Below are 12,903 nucleotides of genomic sequence, written 5' to 3'. Positions count from 1 at the left end.
GATTTGCTCTCAAAACTGGAAGGCCCAACTTCAGAAGCTAGGGTGACCTGCAAAGACTGTAGACCCCTTGTTAAGGTCATAGTTGGTTGGTAAAATGAGTCAGCTACCATATTCCTGACTTTAGTGGATCCTGGAGATGAGGTCTGTTTCATTTATGGTGTTCCAAAATTGCTCAAAGAGGAATTAGTTACAAATATTAGATGAAGGGAGGAGATTTATGATAAACAAGCAACGATTCCATTTCAAAAAGTGGCCGGCTGCCTAAATGGGAGGGGGGATGGAGTAATAGTTCCCGTTTGAGAGTAGATTGTGAACACTGATATGTTAAAAGGATCAAAACTAAATTAAAATGATGGAACCTATCAATATGGAGTCAAGACTTTCTTGTAAGCCTCAGCAGGCACCTGGGCTGGTGAGCTACTAAGGCAATTCAAATGAAGCAGTACCACCAGGTGGACGGGAAGAAACATCCGGACTGTGGAGGATTGGGAAGTATACATTTTGGTGCCTACTACTACTTAGTGGAAAATTCCATATGGCCTGTTAGCAAAGTAAATGATCATGGAAGAGGACCAAAGACTGCCGGAGTTAAGTAAGGAGCTCCCCTCGCATCTGCTGTCCAGGTGATGTCACCTCTTTAGAGAAGTACAGTGCCATCCAGGCACTTGACCCTGTCATAGATCTGGCTAATGCTTTCCTCACTGTACACTTGTCCTGATCAATGCAAGCAGTTGCTTTTACCTGGCAAGGGCAAAGTGATGTGTTTATAAAAAGATGGGGCGGGGGAGGATATGGTCTACGGAAGTATGGGGGAGGGGGTGCATTCCCTTCCCCTGAGGGACCAGTCACAGAAAGGTATAGTATAGAATAGAGTTTATTCAGGGCATGAAGAGGGGAGTTAAGAGAGTAGTAGGGGCAGAGAGAGAGAGAGAGAGAGAGAGAGAGAGAGAGAGAGAGAGAGAGAGAGGAGTAGAAGAGTAGAGGCTGACTGTGAGCACAAGGAGATGGAGAGAAGTGGGGAGGGGAATGGGAAGAGAAGGGACAAAGGGGAAGAGGGGAAGAGCAAGAGAGAACAAAGAAGGAGAGGAGGGGGCAAGCAGCCCCTTTTATAGTGTCAGGCATACCTGGGTGTTGCCAGGTTACTGTGGGGGTGGAGCTTAGGCAGAATGCTAACACAAAGAACATATATTTCCATGTCTACCCCAAGGATACATTCTTGGTCCTATCATATGCCACCACATCATGGCAGAGCATTCAGAGAGCATAACGGTGTCTGTCTCCATTCGAATGATGCATTACGTCATAATACCATCCTGCAGAGGGTGGAGGGAGCTACAGAGTCAGAAGCTTTAGTGTTAGTGGCTGCAGGATTAAAATAATTTGGGTGGGAAATTAACCCTGTGAAAATTCAAGGAATGGAAACTACCGTTTAATTTAATAAGAGCTACAGAATACTTTTTCTGTAATCAAGACAGACAGTAAATATTACCTAAATTCAGACGGAAGGTATTAGTAGTTCCCATTCTACGGGATAAAAGGAGAACCCATTGGTCTAATTGGATTTTGGCACCACCATCTAGAATAGTTTGAATCTCCTACAAAAAGCAGCTAGAAACAAATTTCAGTTTGCATGGGACCTAAGCAGGGGCAAGCATTTGAACACGTAAAACACAATATTTGGCCTTAGAGCTCTGACTGGCCACAACTGGCCCCACTGCATTACAGGTAACAGCTAATGGATGTACGCCAACTGGAGTTTGTGGCAGGGATGAGGAGAACAGAGGGGCTTCAGGCTTTTGGAATAGCAATCTGTCCTCTGCCAGCGAAGCATGATCCCCTTTAGAGAAACACTTGCTAGCATTTTTCTGGGCTTTGATTGAAACTGAACCATAACTAAATGCCTATCATGAAATACTGATGAGAGTCCACAGTGCAATTACAACACAGACACATCTCAAGCCCACCTCTCATAAAGCAGGGCACGCACAGGAGCCTAGTGTCTTTAAGTGGACGAGGCATGCGCAAGACTCGGCTTGGATGGAGTCCGCTCCATCCGAGCGGAGTCTTGGCTACCTGAATAAACCAGGAATGTGCTCCCAGCAAAATATTACTGGTCCCCCTCCCCCGATGTTGCAACAGAGTCTCCAATTACGTTTGGGGAAGTCTTTTGATCAATGGTCTTCACAGCCTCTGGTATGAGCAGCCAATAGGCAGAGTGACATGCTGTCTATAAAGCTGTCCCAACTGACTCAGGACAATGCCATGTGTATATAAAACTGGTCTGTGGCAAATGAAATGGCCGTTTGGATGGGCCTGAGAGTAAAAACATGAAGGGACCACAAATGGCAAAGAAGTGTGGGGAAAGCCTACATGGGAGGATATTTGGTCAGTCAGTGACACTGCACTTCATGGTGATGCTGTGTGTTTACTTGCCGCCACAGGACAAGCTCTTCAGAGGAGGAATCCAGACTGGTCAGCTCTTATTTCACTGAGTGTGTAAGCTCCCTCTGATAAGCACTAGGGAGCTTCTCACGAATGTGGGCATTTTGGAAAGTATGCTGCTCACAGGTGGGCAGAGGACTGTAGGATATCTACTACTAATCAGGACATCGTAAAGCAGACTATTCTCAGAGGTGTCCTCCACCAGCAGACGCAGAAGTGGGATATCCTGCATCACTGGAAAGATCATATTCATCAGAAAAGTCACAGGACAGATCTGTCAGATCAATAATGTGAGAGCATCGACCTGATCTCAAAATTGTCAGTCTGTCTCTGTGGCAGTAGATTCTAATATCTGGATAGTTGATTGTATGCCTACATGCCCATGTTACCTAAATGAATACCAAATGGACTCCTTAAACAAAGTTATGACACCCCCATACAAACCTAGAGTGATAATGGAAGCCACTTCAAACTTACAATTAATATACCAATGTACTAAGATGAACAGTATAAAATGAATTTTTTCACGTTCTCTGTCATCTGTAAGTTGTGGGTTTGGTAGAAAAAAATAGGATGTTATATTAGTCAGGATTCGCTACAGGAATAGAACTTGTAGAATGAACCTCTACCTACCTATCTATCTGTCTGTCTATCTATCTATCTATCTATCTATCTATCTATCTATCTATCTATCTATCACCTATTTATTATATATGGGGTTTACTATATATAATTTTATTATATATTAGATTTATTAGAATGGCTTACAGGTTGTGATCCAGATAGTCCAACAATCTATGGCTGTCTACTAATGGGAGATCCAGGAATCCAGTAGCTATTCAGTCCATGAGGCTGGACGTTTTAGCTGGTCTTCAATACACTCAGAAATTCTGAAGAAGTGGGCTTTAATTCCAGTGGATGAATGAACTTGCTGGAGAGTGAAGGCAAGGAGGCAAAAAGAGTTTCCTTCTCCCTTGTTCTTTATAGAGGCTGCCACCAGAATGTGTGGCCGAGATGAAAGGTAGACTTTCCTACCTCAAAAGATCTGAATATGTGGGTGGTGGTTGTGGGCATCTTTATTCTCAGCAAAGGCAGAGGCAGATCTCTGGGAGTTCAAAGCCTGCCTGGTCTACAGAGTGAGCTCCAGAACAGCCAGGGCTACACAGAGAAAACCTGTCTTTAAAACCCAACCCCCTAAAATAAGGTCTGGATTAAAGGTGTGTCTTCGTACTTCAAAGATTAAAAGTGGGTCTTCCCACTTCAAATGATTTTATTAAAAAAAAAATCTCTCACAGGTATGCTCAGCCATTTGGGTTTTTGTTAATTCCAAATATAGTGAAGTTGACAATCAAGAATAGCCATCATGGGGGCTGGAGAGATGGCTCAGTGGTTAGGAGCTCTGACTGCTCTTCCAGAGGTCCTGAGTTCAATTCCCAGCAACCACATGGTGGCTCACAACCATCTGTAATGAGATCTGATGCCCTCTTCTGGTGTGTCTGAAGACAGCTACAGTGTGCTTACATACATAATAAATAAATAAATCTTAAAAAAAAATGGCTATCACAGATGCCAAAACAGCAGCAGTTAGTGGCTGCTTATGTATTTTATATATTTATATTTATAATTTAAACATATATTTATACTAAATTTATAAATATATTTATATTCATTCATATAATAAAATAGTGTAAGGTTCATTCCATAAGCGGAAAGATGATTTACTCAAAATTGCACAGATCCTAATAGGCTGATAAGACAGAATGGAGCACCATTAATACGAACGATGACTCAAACTCTCCAAACTGTAGCTGGAGACAAGAATGAGGTGACAGTCCTGTTACAGTGCTAGGAGACTAAGGCCAGTGCTCCTATGCCTTTGTGGGCAAGTCCTGATGGGTGGGGCTGGATCTGTACCTTCCCATGCAGTCCAGGCCACACCTACTGGAAGTGTACACTAATCCCTCCTAGATTGTGTGGGCTGGTCTTGGTAAAGCCAAGTCTGCCCATCCGGGACCTCAAACACTAAGTGGAGTGATGGGGCCAGATCATCAAAGAGAGATTAAAGGTGACTTTACACACTGTCAGAGCACAGATCTGCCCGTGCAAAGGTGTGACAAAAAGAGTTTGGTTTGTGCTCTTTCCATTCAGTGAAAAAGGGACCCCCTGAAAGCACTCCCCATGCTCTGAAAATTGTGACATAAATTTAGAACAGTACAGTAGTGGTCATCTACACAGAAGATGGTCAGCTATCGTATATACTCATTAATCACATGGATTTGGTGGATCCTCGGTTTATTATTTGTTTATTTATTTTTCTTGAGACAGGGTTTCTTTGTGCAGCTCTAGCTCCCCTAGATCTGTAGACCAGGCTGGCCTCAAGCTCACAGAGATCTGCCTGCCTCTGCCTCCCGAGTGCTGGGGGGGATGTTGTGTGCCACAAAGCCTGGGGGGGATGTTGTGTGCCACCAGGTCTGGCTGGGTCCTGGATTTTATATTGGTTGTGCCTAATGTCTCGGTATGTTGCTGAAGGCTGCTTGATTGTTACCAATTCAATATTCTTCCTCTGGGAGCTATGCTAATTTTTGTTGCTGGCCTGACCGAACCACTCCTGTCAGGCTGGTGGTTTAAAAGAGGAAGACAACTGAGGTATTTTCCCAGGCCAACAAGGACATCTCTTATTTCAAGAACATTACTAATTAGCCCCTGATAAGGAACTTTCATTTCACCATGTGAGTCCCTAGAGAGACTCAAATGGATGACAGGAACTTTACCTTCATCAAACATAAAAGGCAACCACGAGATTGACCAATAGGTGAAGGTACTTGCCACCAAACATGAGGACTGAGTTTGAAGCCAGGAACCCATGAGCTCATGTGGTAAAAAGAGAAAATCTACTCTGACAAGTTGTCTCAACATCCCCAAGGATGCTCTGCCACGGGCACAACTGTGCTCTCCCTCCTGGAAATAAACGAGTGTAGTTTTTAAAACAACTGAAGGGACTAGACAGGTGGCTCTGAAATTAAGAGCACTTACTTCACTTGCAAAGCCCTGGGCTTGGTTCTTAGCACCCACATAACAACTTATGACCATCCTTAACTTGAGGGGGTCTGATACCCTCTTCTGACCTCTGTGGATTCCTGCACATGTGTGGTGCACTTATGCAGACCCAGGCACACACATAAACACATAAAATAAAAACAAGTTGAGCATAGTGGCTCACACCTTTAGTACCCCACACTCAGGAAGCAGAGGCAGGAAGATCTTTGTGAGTTCAAGGCCAGCCTGGTCTAGCAAGTGAGTTCCAGGCCAGTCAGGTCTATACAGAGAATCCTTATCTTGAAAAACAAAACAACAACAGCAACAACAAAACCAAATTTCAGGTTGGCTTTGGCTCAAACTTTAATCAGTTCGCTTTGGGTGTTCATGATAGTTACAGTCCTAGGAAACAGCCTCAAGGGCCAGTGAAATGGGTCGGCTGGTAAAAGGCTTGCCACAAAATCTAGTAATATGAGTTCAGTCCCTGGGGCCTACATAAAGAAAGAACTGACTCCTGAAAGTCATTCTCTGACCTCCTCACTCAGGCCCCAGCAGGCCTACACACCTCTTCTACACCCCACCTTCCCTAAAAAATAAATGTGCAAGTGTAATTTAAAAATTAAAAAACAAAACAAAACAAAAACCTGGGGTTAGAGCAATAGTTAAGAGGGTGTAGTGTTCCATCAGAAGACCCGGTTTCATTCCCAGCACCTATGTGAGGAGGCTTACAATCACCTGTAACTCCAGCTCTAAGGGAGATCTGATGCCCTCATCTGACTCTGTGAGCACCTTTACTCATATGCACAATATACATAATTAAAAAATACATCTTTAAAAATGTCCATTGCTACAAAATCACCTGATAGAGACCAGTGGAGACATTTGTAAGTGCTACAGGTTTGGACTATTCTCTGTACCATATCATCCCCTAACGCTAATCCACTAGACACCTACAGACTTTGCCATTACCGATGGTTAATTAGTACTGTTTTCGTAGTATCTGAATCACTCCAAGAATACAATGTAATTCTTCTGGCAATACCATTTCTGCAAAAGTCACATCTAGCTTTTGAATGGTGTCTGCTTTAATATATCATATGCTAGTGAGATATATGGGCTGGCTGCACAATAGGGATATAGGGTATATACTTCTTTATAACAGATCCTTATTATAAAGAACTCTGCCTTTTGTGTCAGGCATACTCTTCCTCCATCCTTGACAACCTCAGTAGCTGCACCTTTACTAGCATTCCAGGGCTTACTACTGGATTGCAAAATGAAATTTCAGTTAGAAGCTTCACCACTAGTGAAGTAAGCAACACTGTCCTAGCCTTAGCTGCTATTAAGAATTAACCAGGGGTTGCGGATTTAGCTCAGTGGTAGAGCGCTTGCCTAGGAAGCGCAAGGCCCTGGGTTCTATCCCCAGCTCCGAAAAAAAGAACCAAAAAAAAAAAAAAAAGAATTAACCAAGTTGCTGCTGCTGCTGCTGCTGCTGCTGCTGCTGCTGCTGCTGCTGCTGGTGGTGGTGGTGGTGGTGGTGGTGGTGGTGATGCTGTTTTCTCCTCCTCCTTCTCCTTGGTGTGTGTGTGTGTGGCAGGGGGAGGGGGAGGGGAGAGACACCAAATGGCAGTACAGCAGGAGGGCCTGGAGGACCCAGGGGGTCCTAGGATTAAGAGGCCAGTGGCTTCCTTGGAGGATTCCGATTTAGATTCTTTAGTGGTCTTAGGACTTTGGTTGTGACCCAGGCTGTGACAGCCAAGATACAAGGACAAGGACGTAGAAGAAAGAAACTTTGCTTTTTCCCTGCTTGCACTCACTCTTGCTAGTTCTGTTACCGAGGCATTTCTTAAGCAGTGTTAGAGTCAATTTCTTTGGGATTCCAACATAGATTAGCAGCTCTCCAGGCATCCTTCAGGACTAATTGGGACAGCTGAAACATCCAGCCTTGTGGACAGATTAACCACCGGATTCCTGGACATTCTAGCATGACACATGTACCCAAACTGGATCCTGTAAACCAACACAACACAGATCTCCTTTTAATATATTGTAAGGGGTTGAGTGAGAAAGTCACTTATGAGAACGTCCCATACTTGAATACTTGGTCCCTGTTGTTGATGCTTTTGGGGACATTTAGGTGGTGTGGCCTTGATGGAGGAAGTATGTCATTGGAGGCAGGATTTAAAAGTTCAAGGATGAGCCATTTTCAATTAGTTTGTGCTTGTGGTTCAGTATGTGAATTCAACATTCTGTTCCCGCCACCATGCCTGCTGCCTGCTGCAATGCTGCCCTGCCATTATTGGTCTGGCTCTCTGAAACTGTAAGCCTGAATATATTCTTTCATACCTTGATCATGGTGTCTTATTATAGCAACAAAAAAGTCTATCTGTCTGTCTGTCTGTCTGTCTATCTATCATCTATCTATCTATCTATCTATCTATCTATCTATCTATCTATCAATGTATCTATCTATCATCTACCAATCTATCATCTATCTATCAATGTATCTATCATCTATCATCTATCTATGTATCTATCTATGTATCTATATCTATCTATATATCTATCTATGTATCTATGTATCTATCATCTATCATCTATCAGCTATCTATCTATCAGCTATCTATCTATGTATCTAAGTATCTGTATCTATCTATCTATCTATCTATCTATCTATCTATCTATCAATCAGCTATCTATCACCTATCATCTATCTATCTATCTATCTATCTATCTATCTATCTATCTATCTATCTATCATCTATCTATCAATCAATCAGCTATCTATCACCTATCATCTATCTATCTACCTACCTATCTATCTATCTATCTATCTATCTATCTATCTATCTATCTATCATCTATCGATCTATCTATCCCTATACCTTTATAAGTTCTATTATACCCTGCCTTCTTTTATGTATGTGTGGGTGGGGGTCGGGGGTGGGAGGAGACTAAAGAACAAATTCAGAGACTTCTGTATGCTGGGTTAAGTGCTACACATTTCCAGCTCTTCACGTTAAAGTAAGAGTTATTTCTGTGTATACGGGGGTATATGCACAGAGCGTGGGTGCTTATGAGTACCAAGAGAGTGTAGGATTCCCTGGAGATGGAGTTACTGTGGGGTGTGGTTTCATCGGATGTGGTCTGGGACTCCAACTTGTATCCTCTAGAAGAACAGCAAGTGATATTAACAATACCATCGCTCCAGCCCTGCCCCGTACTTAAAAACCAAACCATACAAACAAAAAACAATCAACTTTTTGGGGGATGGTCTATGTATTCCTGGCTAGTCTGGAACTTTTTATGTAGACTAGGCTGACCTCAAACTCACAGATATCCCACTATCTCTGCTTTCTGAGTGCTAGAACTAAAGACATACACCATCATGCCTGGATTTAAAAAATGTTAATATTTTTCTTTTAGTTATCTGTGTGGATATTGAATTACGGTGGTGCTCTAGTGGAGGTCAGAAGGCAACTTTGTAAGGTCACATCTCACTTCCACCTTTACTTGGGCAGAATTGAACTCTCTCTCGACTAGGCTGGCTTCAAACTCACAGAGATCTGCTTGCCTTTGCCCCTGCTGGGTGTGCCACCCCCAACCTGCCCCCATTTTTTGAAGTTATTGTGTCTTATTTTGCCTTCTTAGGGAGTTTGAGGCCATCTTGGCTACAGAAGAACTTGTCTCAAACAAGTAGAAAAAAAAACTAGTTAACAATTATAGTTTGAAAGAAAAATGTTGGGCTGGAGAGAGGACTCAGAGGTTAAGAGCACTGACTGCTCTTCCAGAGGTCCTGAGTTCAAGTCCCAGCAACCACATGGCGGCTCACAACCATCTGTAATGGGGTCTGATGCCTTCTTCTGGCATGTCTGAAGACAGCTACAGTGTAGTCACATACATGAGATGAATAAATATATCTTTAAAAAAAAGGAAATGTCTCACGTAAATTTAGGGTTTGAACATGTGGTCCCCAGCTGCTGGCCCTGTTTGGAGAGGTCATGAGGACATGAGGCTTTGCTGGAGGAAGGATGTCACTGGGGGTGGGCTTTGAAAGTTTAAAGCCTCATTCCTCTTCTAGTTTACTCACTCTTGCTTCTAGCTTGTGGGAGTTGTGATCTCCAGTCTCCTGCCTCAGCTGCCATGCTTGACTGATGCCTGGATTTTGTTCCACCATAGATTCTTATCCCACGAGAAACATTGGCCCAAATAAACTCTTCCTTTTGTAAATTAGTTTTGGTCTTTATCGTCAATCAACAACACTGATACGCCTTTACACACACACACACACACACACACACACACACATTTTTAAATGTTTATTATTTTATTATGCGTATGAGTGTTTTGTCTGAGCGATATTTTTCCTGGTGCTTGTGGAGGGTGCCCTGGAACTGGAGTTATAAACAGCTGTGGTCTGTCATGTAGGTGCTGGAAATCAAACCTGGGACCTCTGGAGGAGCAGCCCATGCTTTAAATGCTTGAGCCATATCATATCATATATTATGTAATATTGAATGTACAGTATACTACCAAATATTAAGTATATATTCTACAGTAGCAAATATATTACGTAGGAATATGTAATATTAAATGTATTACATGAGTCTATATTAAATACTTAACAAAATTTTATTTCTGTGTCTGGGTGTTTCACTTGCATTTCACTTGTGCACCTGCTGGATGCCCACGGAGGCTAGAAGAGAGTTTTGGGTCTTTGGATCCGTAGCTTTAACAATTGTGAGTCTTCATGTGGCTTTACTGGAAATTGAACTCCGGTCCTCTGGAATAGCAGCCAGTGCTCTTAAACTGCTGATCCGTCTCTCTGTTATCCCTCCTATATACTTTTTAGTATACTTATTTTGAGATTGCATATGTGGGGGCATGAATGTGCCATGTTATATATAGGTGTATGTTAGAGGAAAACTTGTGGGAGTCGGGTTCTACCCTTTGGGTTCTGGGAATTAAACGCAGTTTATGGGCCTTCAAGGCAAGCGCCATTATCCGTGCGCTACCTTGGTTGCCCCATGGACAATCAAGCCTAGCCTTTCGGATTTATTTTTGCATAAAGAAGTTAAAAATGTAGGAGGCTCGGGCAACTTGAGGGTGAAATAACAAACGGGGTAGCCGGCAGCTGTCAGACTTTCTTACCTTTGGAGTGTTTAGCCAAAGCTTGCGCTGAACTCTTGATCATCTTGCTTCCACTTCCCAGGTTCGGGGACTCAAGGCGTGAGCCATCATGCCCAGCTTGCCTCATCACCGCACCTATATTGTATTTATTTATTTTCTGTGTGAGCTGGGCCACACATGTGAAGGTCTGAGGACAACCTGGGGGAGTTGGTCCTGGGTGTCGATCTCAGGTTCATCAGGCTTGGTGGCGGGCACCCGGGCCATCTTGATAGCCCTTGCTCTTTATTTCTATATTTGTAGAGCCCAGGGACACCAGTCAGCCGATAGGGAAAGGCTGCAAAACACTCAGTGGCCTGTTTGTCTCAGCACTACCAGCTTTTCTGGTTTGATACTATCTCTGGCTTTGAGATGGCTCAGCGGGTAGAGGCGCTTGCCACCAAACCTAATGATCTGAGTTCAATCCTGGGATCCCTGAGTTCATGGGATCCACAGGATGGAAGAACAGCACCAAGTCCCCTGCGGGTTGCTTGCCTGCCGTCCTCACATGCACCAAGGCACACATATGCACATACACAAATAAATGTGATTTAAAAAAAATTAAAACCAAAGGTTGATATCAAGATGGGCTCAAACTGGTACAGGTCTGGCCTGCAATTTCAGTTTTGTACATGACCAACCCAAAAAACTCCCTACTAGGAATGCGATCCCCCTTACAATAAAGTCCACACCTTGCGTGCTCCATGGATTGCTTTTATGAAGGAACGAAATCAATACCCATCATATTTTTCTTTTCTTTCCAAACCTACTGTTGGCTTACTTGTGAGACTCCTGTCTCTGCAGGAAAATCTGGTAGTTGGAGGAGCTAAAGCTCAGTGGTCAAACACTTGCCGTATATTTAACCTCCAACACTGAAAAGGTGAATAAAAATAAGGAAACCTAACCTTCGAAGGTGGCACATGTGTGCCACTTAGCATATGTAGAATTCAACTTTGCAGAGCCCGTTGTCTGCTCTCCCTTTCTAGGGATCAAACTCAGGTAGTAAGGCCAGCACAGAAAGCATCCTGACTGACTGAGCCACCTCGCTGGGCTTCCTTCCTTCCCTCTTGCCTTTCTCGTGTGTCCTGCCCTACCTGTTGCCTTTTCCCATCAAGACATGAAAAGACTGTCATTATATCTGTCAGTGTTCACAGCTGGCTAAGGTTGATGATTCCTTTTCTCCTTTGGTAGCATGCATAATACCTTCCAGCATTATGCTGGCTGGCCAGTAGGCATGAAGACTCAAGGTCAGTTCTATGACTTAAGTATGTGGTGTCTTCAGCAATGGGTTCTTACTGTTAAGTTCTAGAAGGTATCAAGTAAAATGACAGTAGATTTCACATTACCCTAGTCAGAAGGGTTAAGGTCAAAAGAGTCACAACAAATGCTGATGTGGCTATGGGGCAAGAGGAACACTTGCTGCTGGTAAGTCTAAACTGTCATAGTTACTATGGAAATTAGTGTAGGTTCCTCCAAGAGCTAGAAATAGATCCAGCACATGACCCAGCTCTACTGTTCTTGGACATATAGAGGGCTTTACATCCACCTACAGAGATGCTTGCGTGTGCACCGAGGCTCTGGCTGCTATAGCCGGGAAATGGAAACAGCCTAGATGTCCACCACCTGATAAACAAATGATGAAAGTAGGGTACATTCGCACAGCAGATTACTGTCCAGCTCTTAAGAAAATGAACCTCTCAGGTACATGGACAGAGCCGGCAATAATCACTCAGAGTGAGGCAACGCGAACCAAGGAAGAAAAATACCACAGTTTCTTTCCTTTGTAGATGTTAGGTTAGAATTTTTAGACGTGTGCATTTCATCTGTAATATCCACAGAGATCAAGCAAGTAGAGGGCTATAGAGGTGGGAGATCGAAGGAAGGAAGATACGATGCCGTGATATAGAGGGGGAACAGAGAATAACAGAACAGGAAGCGTTAAATAGGGCGGACATGGGAGGGCCAGGGAGAGAAGGGAATAGAAAACGAGAGCACACTACAGACCCTTTAAAGGAGCCATATGAAACTCTACTGCAGAGGCTTCTAAAATATATACATGTATACAAAATATTAATGGAATTACCCCATTATAGGTGACAGCATCCCCACTAGACACAGGCTCACAGATAAAAAGTCCAGTGCCAGGCATGTACTATGCCACTCTTGTCAACCTTACACATTACTTATAAGTAACCATCCATCTTATGCAGCTACAAACCCTGGCAACTACAATAATGATTGGCCTGCCACGGGCCCACA

The sequence above is a fragment of the Rattus norvegicus genome, chromosome 8 (genome assembly GCF_036323735.1).
Source record: "Rattus norvegicus strain BN/NHsdMcwi chromosome 8, GRCr8, whole genome shotgun sequence".
NCBI lineage: Eukaryota > Metazoa > Chordata > Mammalia > Rodentia > Muridae > Rattus > Rattus norvegicus.
Note: the sequence above shows the minus strand (reverse complement) of the source record.